The sequence below is a fragment of the Ovis aries genome, chromosome 1 (genome assembly GCF_016772045.2).
Source record: "Ovis aries strain OAR_USU_Benz2616 breed Rambouillet chromosome 1, ARS-UI_Ramb_v3.0, whole genome shotgun sequence".
Taxonomy (NCBI): domain Eukaryota; kingdom Metazoa; phylum Chordata; class Mammalia; order Artiodactyla; family Bovidae; genus Ovis; species Ovis aries.
In genome coordinates this window covers 197871484-197881779 of record NC_056054.1, presented here as the reverse complement: position 1 = coordinate 197881779, position 10296 = coordinate 197871484, and positions in this window count along the sequence as shown.

The following is a 10296-nucleotide window of genomic DNA, read 5'->3' as shown; positions in this document are numbered from 1 at the left end:
TAATAAAGTGGGAAAAGACCAGGACTTGGGCTCAGAAGATCCAAAGTTGTCTTGGCTTGAGCATAATTGTGAGTTTGGTCAAATTCTTCCTTTTTTAGATCTCAATTTACCTATGTTTATCTGAGGAGATTGATTATTATATTGGTCAGGACTCTTTTAGAAGCAAATGTCAGAAATTCAAGTCAAAGTGCATAAAGAAAATAAGACAATTATCAGTGCACTTAACTGAAAAGTCCAGAGTTACAGCTAGGTCTAGGTCTGGCTAGATCTAGGGGCTGGAATTATGCTGTCCGGCTGTTTTTCTACATACTGCCCTCAACCTACTTCACAGAGTTGGCTTTTGTGTTCGTTTATTTTTGGCTCTAGACTTTTCTCTTTTAATCTAGCAACTTCTAAAGAAAGAGGTTTTCCTTTCCTAATAATAATTACAGTAAAAGAATGGAGTCTCTTTAGTCCACTTGGTTTGTGTGCTCTGCCTTAAACGAACCACAATTTATTGGTTTAATTAAGTTGATTACTCAAATAATTATTATTTGAACTTTACAACGAGACAGTTACTATGGGGTTTTAAATAAAACATTTTATCTGTGATAAAATGTGAACAATCTTAAAATATATAAATACCCTGCCTCCATAAATAGAGTGGGACAAAGCAGGACAAAGAAAGAGAGTGATAGGGTCTATTTTGCATATAGTGATCAGACAGGTCTTTTCTGATATGGTGATATTTGTGATTCTTCTGGGAAAAAAGTGATGCTGGGAGAAAACAAATCAAGAAACTTACTGTACTCTGGGGACAGCAAAAGGGCTAGGGTGGTTGGAGGTGGATGTTTTAGGAGGAAAGTGGCAGTATGAGGATAGGAAGGTATTGCCAGGTTTTATTCTTAGTTAGACATTCTGGAAGACTGATAACAGTAGAAAGACAAGAGAATTATCCAACTTATATCTTCAAAGGATCACTCCTGTTACTATTTTGAGAATAAACTCTGGTACACAATACTGGAATGTAGGGACCATTTGGGACTATTTTGAGAATAAACTCTGGTACACAGGACTGGAATGTAGGGACTTACTAGTTTTGGTAGAAGATGATTGTGATTTAAGCTACAGCAGCAGGTGGAAAGAAATGGTAGCATTCAGGATGAATTTTGAAGGTAACAGAGTTCACTGATGGATTTTAAAAATCTTTCTTGATTGAGAGACCAAGAATCATGAATATTATTCATCAGACTCGCCCATCTTCCTTGGCACGTAATGTAGGTATGAGATTGGATATACTTCTTTAAGTGATTCTTGAATATTTTTCCATATTCTATCATAACGTTCATAATGATATTTACAACTCTGTTACGGATATGGAATATATTGTTGTTTCTCTGCCCCACTGGGAGTGGGCAGTAGGGCAGATTATTTGAACCACACCTACTTAGAGTCATGTAGGATATTCTCTGAAACTAGACATCGTGCTGTTACTAAGGGAGAGCAGATGTTGGACACACACACAGAAACCACAGACGATTTCTAGTATAAAAGATGTTTACTACAAACTTTTCTTAAACTCTAGTGCTTATACCATATCTTTCCAATAATTCTCAGAAAAAAGTTTTAATTTTTATTGATAGTGCAGCATTTACCCAAATTCCTGAATCTGAAATTTGAATCCTTGCATGTGCCTCATCTCTGTTACACTTTCTCTTCTGCTTTGCTTCAAGTAAACTGAGTCACTTTCCATATCACACCCTTGTCTCTACTGGGAATGCCAGTGCTTCTTTTGTCCACCTGGTAGATTCTTGATTCCTCAATGTTTCCTGCTCTATCAACTTTTTCAGACTCTCTAGAGCTCCTCCCTCCTCTGGGCTCCCCTTAGCACTTCAATATCAATAGTTTCACCTCTATTATACATGGTCATATTAGGCACGTGCATCAGTTTCTCAAGGATATAGATCTCAGGTTGACACTGCTGAATCACAGTGGAAGGATCCGCTTTTACTAGATATTTTTAAATTGGCTCTTTAAAGTGATTTAGCAAGTTACTCTTTTAAATGAGGGTGAGAACCCCTTTGTTCGTATCCAAGCCAAATCTTGGCATGTAGATTTTAAGACTTTTTCCAATCCAATGAATATGAAATGAATGATTTTCCCCTTGAGTGGTCATTCAAGGTTCTTCTCACACACCTGATTTGTATCCTATTTGACTTATGTTTCTTTCTTTTTTTTTAATTTTTATTTTTACTTTATTTTACTTTACAATACTGTATTGGTTTTGCCATACATTGACATGAATCCACCACGGGTGTACATGCATTCCCAAACATGAACCCCCCTCCCACCTCCCTCACCATAACATCTCTCTGGGTCATCACAGTTCACCAGCCCCTATTTCTTTCTTACTTTATTTTTTTCCATTATTTCTGTTTTTAAGGTCCCTGTGTATAGGCACTGCCCACCGGGGGCATCATTTATGCAAACTTCCATGGTTACAGTTTGGGTTTCTGCAAAACGTTGGCCCTGAGCAAAGACAATATTTTACTTATCTCTCTATACCTGTTCCGTTTAGGTCAGAATTTGGCATAGACTAGGCGCTAAATAAATGTTGAATTGAGTAAAGAATAGTTTCACTGAACATTTCGGCAAAATTACTTTGCTTCCAACAAAATATGTGGTAATGTGACTGCATCTAGACATTATTTTTATTGTATCTATTTTTTTCTGTTTTATTTATTCATTTATTTTTAAGGCACATTATCAGAAAATGTGCCTGTCTGTATGATGTGTTGAGCTTTCCAGGTCACGCTAGTGGTAAAGGACCCACCTGCGATTGCAGGAGACATAGAGGTTTGATCCCTTGGTTGGGAAGATCCCCTGGAGTAGGTCAGGGCAACCCACTCCAGTATTCTTGCCTGAAGAATCCCATGGACAGAGTAGCCTGACAGGCTACAGTCCATAAAGTTGCACAATCAGACATAAATGAAGAGACTTATCATGCACACACGCATGATACATTATAATAACCTGCCTTCTTAATTCTATAATATGGAGTTCTCAATGTTGAGCCTGTATATTATTCTGGAAGACAAACACTGAGATTGGTTCATATATGAAATCAGAGACTCTACCCAATCAACTGTGTACTTGAAACGGTCAAGATTAAGATTTTCATTTTCCCGAAAGAATTATGCTTGAGGATCATAGTCCTTTACTGTTTTTGTTTTTTTTTTTTAGTATTTTTAGTTTACAAAGAACATTCATGTATATTTATGGATAGTGTATCCAGTTGGATAGTGTATCTAATCCAAGTTTAGTGTATTGGATACACTAAAATGAAAAAGGTTAAAGGGGATTCATATTACTGAGCCTAAGAGATGTTAAAGATGCTTACTCCTTGGAAGGAGAGTTATGACCAACCTAGACAGCATATTAAAAAGCAGAGACATTACTTTGCCAACAAAGGTCCATCTAGTCAAGGCTATGGTTTTTCCAGTGGTCATGTATGGATGTGAGAGTTGGACTATAAAGAAAGCTGAGAGCCGAAGAATTGATGCTTTTGAACTGTGGTGCTGGAGAAGACTCTTGAGAGTCCCTTGGCCTGCAAGGAGATCCAACCAGTCCATTCTGAAGGAGATCAGTCCCGGGTGTTCACTGGAAGGACTGCTGTGAAGCTGAAGCTCCAATACTTTGGCCACCTGATGTGAAGAGCTGACTCATTTGAAAAGACCCTGATGCTAGGAAAGATTGAGGGCAGGAGGAGAAGGGGACGACAGAGGATGAGATGGTTGGATGGCATCACTGACTCAATGGACATGAGTTTGAGTGGACTCTGGGAGTTGGTGATGGACAGGGAGGCCTGGAGTGCTGCAGTTCACGGGGTTACAAAGAGTCAGATACGACTGAGTGACTGAACTGGACTGAACTGAAGAGATGTTAGCAGTCTGGTCAGAGTAATGTAGTTAATGAGGCATGCAAAATCTGGTTTTCATGGGCAGCAGTGTGCCTATCTGTGAAAACAAATATCTTGACTTCACTGGTTGCTGGATGTGACCATAGAAACATCACTTTATCCAGTGAGACATAAAAACGGAAATTGGCAAGGATTTATTTGTTTTATAGCATATTTCTTTATCTTTTCTAACGCACTATTTGCTACAATCCAAAGAATATATATGCAATATATGTAAGTTTTAAGGAATAATAATGATTATGTAATGAAACCACTCACTATGTAATTCAAAGATTAGAGTATAACCAACAACCTCCAATTACCTGTAAGTTCTGCATCCATCCCACTGCTTGTCTTCTTCCAGAAGTAACATTATATTGAATATTGTGTTTATCATTTCTGGTTTTCTTTTTCCATAGTTTTCTCTCTTAGATACAGTGCCTTAACAATATATTATAGTTTTCTTAGCTTTGATTTTTATAAAAATAATGTTATACTTAATGTGTTTTTCTGAGACTTTCACTCAAAATCATTTCTTAAAACGTTCATTTTATGTGTAACTATATTCTATTAATTTTACAGTCATGAGATATTCCAGTGTGTGAATATACCAGATTATTTACCATTCCCCTACCAACAGACGTTTGAAATGATTCCATTGTTCTCAGTTGTTTTCCTTGTATGTGTGTAAGAGTTTCTCCAGTAGTGAATTTTTATATAAATTTGGATGTCTATAGGATAATGCATTATTTCAAAATTTTTTGGAGAAATTGACAGAAACCTGCCACCATTGATCCACATTCCCTTCAACACTGGTATTATTAGACCTCTTAAATGTCGCCAATCTAGGAAATATGGTTGGGTCTAAATCTGCATTTTTATTAATTTTATTAACAATCTTTTATTATTAAGGTCATTAATAAGATTAAGCATATTTTCATACTTTTAATGACTGTAATATTTATCTTTTTGAAACAACTTTGCCTGATTTTTGCTTATTTTTCTATTTCTATTAGGTTGTAGTTTTTGATTGATTTATTGGGGTTCTTTTTATATTCTGGATATTAAATCCTTGCTTATTATGTACTATGTGGTGGTTATCTCCTCCCCGTTATAGATTGTCTTTTCATATTTTTATTATGTCTTTGATGAACAGATATTCTTCATTTTAAAGTAGTTATATACATCCTTTTTAAAAAATATGGTTTGTTTTCGTTTTATCTAATAAGAAAAATTGCCGTAATTTATCCCTCCATGTGGATACACAGTTTCTCCACAACATATTATTAAAGAATCTCTCATTTCTTCACTAATCGGCTATACCTCCACGTCTTATATCACAGTTCCGTTTTTTGTAAGCTTGGACTCTGTTGGACTATTCATCCCATTATTCCCATCCCACTAGTCAGTTGCTCCATGTAGTAGGGATTTCTGAGAAAGTTTTAGTTTTCTAATATTCTTGCTATTGTTTCTCCTTTCTGATTTCTTCCTCTTTTTCTTCTTCATCTGTGTACGTTGAATATGGTAATAAGGATGAAAGAAAAGAGTCATTCTTGAAGCCATAAAGTAGCTATGAGAATGGAAGCCACATGCTAAGAATGATAAAAAGATAGAATATGCATGGTTATTTGGCTGTATTACATATTCCTCATGCCATCCTTGGATTATCTACTTCTGGATGACTTGTTACATGAGATGAGCAAAACTCTATTTGGTTAACTCTGTATTTTTATGTGAAATGCAGGAGGTGCACTATTTATATTTCTCTTCAAATAGGAATTTGCCCTAGTGGAAACAGTTTGCCAACAGCTTTCAGCTGCAGTGCGTTGGGATCTGCTGCTTCCTTCCAGTTGAAGCCACACTCTTGCTGGACAGCTCTCAGATGAAGACTAAGTGCAGCAGGGGTACTAGAGCCTGGCTGTTTCTGCCCAATTCAAGACTCTTCTACGGACTTCCTTTAAACCACAGCTCCCCAAGGGTTGGCTCCAAGGCTTTCTCAAAGCTACACAGCAGATTGAGGCTTTTCCTACAGAATTTCCCCTTAATGCTCCTCTTTCATAGGTGTTAGACCAGCCTGTGTTGACTAGTTATGGTCCATGGACTAAATTTGGACCACAGCCTTTTCTTCTTTTTTTTTAATCTCTATGGTCTATAAGCAAAGAATAGTTTTTGCATTGTAGACAGTTAAAAAAAAGAAAAAAACAAGGAAGAATATGTGACAAAGACTATATGCATCCCATAAAGCCTAAGATATTTACTATTTGGATCTTTATAGAAAGATTGCCTGCCCCTGTAAAGACTTTCCTGTCTTTTCCTGCTTTCTTTACCCTTTCTAACAGGAATTCGATCTCTTGCAATTCTAACTCCATCTTGACATCTTGCTCCCCAGAATACTTACACTGAAACAATTAGTCTTTGCTACTACATGAAATTATTAAAGTGTAATCATTAAAAAGATTAGTAAAGGGCAAAATTGGGACTAAAATCCAGGACAGTCCTATGATTCTAATACACTAGACTTCCACGAGGATACTTTTAAGAATACTAGAATGAAATATTTGGAAGGTAAGAACAGATTCAATAATAGGTAAAATAGATTTGGTTTCTACTTTTATTGACTTTTAAACCTAGTGATTATAGGTATCAACTTAAGTGTCTAAAGTTAGGGGCATATTTTCAACTTGTTAAGTCATATGAAAATAATGATTGATCACACTCTTCTTTTTAAAGTCCTTTCTTCATTTTAGAGTTCCACACCCCTGCCTTCTCCCACTGCCTTCTGATCATCTCTACTTGAATGTGCAATAGGCATCATAATCTTAACATGTCCAAAAGAAAACTTCTGATATTCTCTTCCAAATCTGCTTTCCTGCAGCCTCCCATCTCTGGTTTTTAGCAGCTCCATCCTATCAATTGCCCAGGCCAAAAATCTTGGAGTCATTTTTAACTCTAATTTAAACTTGCATCTCATATTCAGTCAATTAGCAAAACCAGCTGGCTCTACTTTCAAATATTATCCGATTATAATCACTTCTTACTACACGGCTATCACCAAGCCATATCTTGCAGGATTATTGGTAATAACTTTCTATCTGAACTCATGCTTTTCTCCTTACCCTCCTTATTCTCAACACAATAGAAAAAAAGATACATCTTATTTTAGATCTCATGTCTTCTCTGCTCGAAACCTAACATCATCCTTTCCTTTTATTTAATGACAGATGAAGTCCTTACAGTAGTCCACCATGCCCTATAGTTTAAATTCCCCTTCCCTTCAAGCCTTCGTCTCCTATCAGTCTCTTCCTAGCTTAAAGCATTCAGGCTACACTGGTGTCCTTACTCTTTCATCCCTGGTAGCTCAACTGGTAAAGAATTTGCCTGGGTTCAATCCCTGGGTTGGGAAGATCCCCTTGAGGAGGGCATGGCAACCCACCCCAGTATTTTTGCCTGGAGAATCCCCATGGACAGAGGAGCCTGGCCAGCTGCAGTCCATGGGGTCACAAAGAGTTGGAAACAACTGCGTGAGTAAGAACAGCACCACCTTAGAGCATTCAAATGGAAAGGTCTTTCCCCTATATAATTGATATTTTTCTTATTCTTCTATATATTGTTTCTTAAAAATAACCTTTTCATTGAGGACTTCCATGACTTTAATTATTTTATTTCAAAAAAGATTTATTGGAGTATAGTTGCTTTACAATGTTGTGCTTCTGCTATATAGAAAAGTGAATCATCCGCACATATACATATGTCCCCTCTCCTTTTAGATTTCCTTCCCATTTAGGTCACCATGGAGCATTGAATAGAGCTCCTTGTCCTATACAGTAGGCTCCCGTTACTTATCTATTTTACACATAGTAGTAAACATACCAGTAGTGAGTAGCATGGCGACCCACCCCAGTATTCTTGCCTGGAGAATCCTATGGACAGAGGAGCCTGATGGGCTACAGTCCATAGGGTTGCAAAGAGTCGGACACAACTGCAGGGACTTAGCACTGTGTATACATGTCAGTCCCAATCTTCCAATTCATTCCACTTCCTCTTCCTCCCTTGGTGTCCATAAGTTTGTTCTCTACATCTGTGTTTCTAATTCAGTTTTGCAAATGAGTTGATCTGTTTCATTTTTATAAATTCCACACACAAGTGATATTATACAGTATCTGTATTTCTCTTTCTGACTTATTTCACTCCGGCTGGCAGTCTCTAGGTCTACGCATGTCTCTGAAAATGGCGCTGGTTTGTTCCTTTTAATGACTGAGGGATAATCCACTGTATGTATGTATCACATCTTCTTCATCCATTCCTCTATTGATGAGATTTTTAGGTTACTTCCATGTTCTGGCTATTGTAACTAGTGCTACAGTGAACACTGGGGCGCATGTGTCCTTTTGAATTATGGTTTTCTCTGGGTATATGCCTAGAGTGGGATTGCTGGGCTATATGGTAGTTCTATTTTTAGTTTTTTGAGGAACCTCCATATTGTTCTCCACAAAGGCTGTTCCGACATACATTCCCATCAACAGTATAGGAGTGTTCCCTTCTTTCCACACCCTCTTCAGCATTTATTTATAGACTTTTTGATCAGAGTCATTCTGACCAGTGTGAGGTGATACCTGACTGTGGTTTTGATTTGCATTTCTCTAATAATTAGTGATGTTGAGCATATTTTCTTGTGTGTGTTGGCCATCTGTATGTCTTCTTTGGAGAAATTTCTATTAAGGTCTTGTCCATTTATTCATTGGGTTGTTTGTTTTTCTGATATTAAGCTGCATGAGCCCTCTGAATATTTGTAACACTTGTCCAAGCTTCCCAGTTCTTGCCAACTTTAGTTTTGATCTATATAGTTTATTACCATTTCTTATACCATATCTTTAGCATGTTTATCTTATTGTCTGTATTCCCTGTATAGAATGTAACTTCTAGAAGTGAAGATTTTTTTTATTTTTGTCTATTTTATTCATGGTTGGTTACATTGTACAAATACAGGTCCACTGTTTCTTTTGTGGCAGAAAATACTTGGCTTCTTAAAATTATTATCAGAATGAGTGAATGAATGTTTATGAACTCTGAATGGTAACAGTATATTACCATACACTTGAATGGAAGAAGAAAAAGAAATCAAAATTATTTTTACTTTGTGATACTATGAAAACAGTGAAAAGATAACAACCTCCAAAGCTTATCTTTGGGAAAGAAAATATGATTAGAGAAGATTGCATCAAATTATTAATAATTTTGCTTTTGAGTAGTACAGCACAGTATGGCTATTACAATATTTAAGATAATTATTTCTACCTTTCTATATTTTTCTACTTTATTATTAGTATTAGTTTGAATTTTATTATCTGGAGAAATAAATATTGTGGTGAAAATAATCCTCAAAAATAAATTCCTTTGTCCTTACTCTATCAGAGGTCATTTTTCTACTTGTATTCCACTCTCAACTAGAAGGAAATATTCTCTGCTATCCCAATCCTTGTTTCGGATGTCTGCTTGTTTCAGATCTCTCTTAGGTTATTGGATTTTTTTTAAAATTAAGCAGCATCAGTAGCTACCTGAGGAAACCACAACATTAATGGAAACAGGAAACTTAATGGACAAAATGATTAAAAGAAGAAAACGCCCCTTTGGGAGAAGAAAGTACTCTAGTTCAGGATATCTCATTGTCTGGCCTTACTGAACTTGCACTAATTCTCTCACCAGAACAAACAAAAAACATCTAGAATCATGAAATAGAACCATGACCTGAGAGAAAAGGTAAATGAACAACATTGTCATCTACTAAGTGCCTGGATATGTGTTTACACAGAAAATTTTTTTAGCACACTTGGCCTTGAGAGATAACATAGCCCAGTGGTTTGCAATTCAGAATGTGCATTGGAATCCCCTGGGAAACTCATACCTAATACAATTTTATCAGAAATTCAGATTCCCTTAATCTGGATTTAAGTCCTTGGAAATTGGAGGTTTCAAAAACCTCCGATGGTCAAAAGCTTCCATGTTGTTATGGACAAGAACCACTGAGTGGGGCCAAGCTCTTCCTTTAACAAATGAAAAAATAGCGAATAGAGATCTCTATAGCTCACTGGGGCTGATCATTGGCAGAACCAGTGCTAGATTTCAAGTTCATTTTTCTTCCCACTTAACACTTTTCACCCTGCTGGGGCCTAGGAAAGAGTCTTATTTATTTCCTATACCCTTTAGCCTTGTCTGCATTTAATGGCACTAGTCTATGGTAGGTGTTTAATAAATATTAGTTGAATAAATCCATAGCTCTTGCTAATTACTGCTACTGGCCATATGGGAAAAACCTGTGGAAGATGAATACTCAAAATACCATGAGTTCCCCAGAGTTTCAG